Source organism: Haematobia irritans, chromosome 3, assembly GCF_050003625.1.
Source record: "Haematobia irritans isolate KBUSLIRL chromosome 3, ASM5000362v1, whole genome shotgun sequence".
In the NCBI taxonomy this organism is placed as follows: Eukaryota; Metazoa; Arthropoda; class Insecta; order Diptera; family Muscidae; genus Haematobia; species Haematobia irritans.
In genome coordinates, this window is record NC_134399.1 from 24,338,783 (window position 1) to 24,339,754 (window position 972).

The following is a 972-nucleotide window of genomic DNA, read 5'->3' on the forward strand; positions in this document are numbered from 1 at the left end:
CATAAATAGTCTCCATTTGATTGACATGAATTCCCATTGGAATACGTATGAACTTTAAACTTTGTTGTTTGCAGTTTAGTCAATATGCATGCATCCCGAGAAGTGGATTCCTATCCCACGGCTCACTGCAAATAAGGCAACACTATTCTCTTTCCTACAACATAATTAGCTAAAGCCCAGAGAGCCATAAGAAAATCAAAGACAGTTGATCAAAGCAGTGCTGCCGCTACTACTTCAATCGAAGTATTTTGCTTCATTTTCACAAAATTTACTTCGTCACTCCTTCTTCCAAAAATCTGCTTCACTTTTTGTTCTGCTTCAAATTTTAAAATTTTTCCCCATATTACCTAATTGTTTTTCCTATTACTTTAATTACGATGAACATAGCGGTTTTAATCATTGAATTATTAACCGATGTTGACCAATTTTTGCATAGTTGTTAGAGACCATATACTTACACCATGTACCCAATTTCAGCCGGATCGGATGAAATTTGGTTCTCTTAAGAGGCTCCGCAAGCCAAATCGGGGGATCAGTTAATATGGGGGTCCGTTTATATGGGTGCTATACGTAAAAGTGGACCGATATGGCCCATTTGCAATACCATCCGACCTACATCAATAACAACTACTTGTGCCAAGTTTCAAGTCGATAGCTTCTTTCGTTCGGAAGTTAGCGTTTTTCAACAGACGGACGGACATGCTCAGATCGACTCAGAATTTCACCACGGCCCAGAATATATATACTTTATGGGCAATACTTCGATGTGTTACAAACGGAATGACAAAGTTAATATACCCCCATCCTATGGTGGAGGGTATAATAAAATGAATTCTAATGTTTGTTTTCAAAAATGTATGCTACTTCAATTTTATTCAATCTACTACACTTTTTTCCAAAATATACTTCACACAATTTGTCACTAGCGGCAGCACTGGATCAAAGTCATTCATTATTGAGAACTCATTGGGA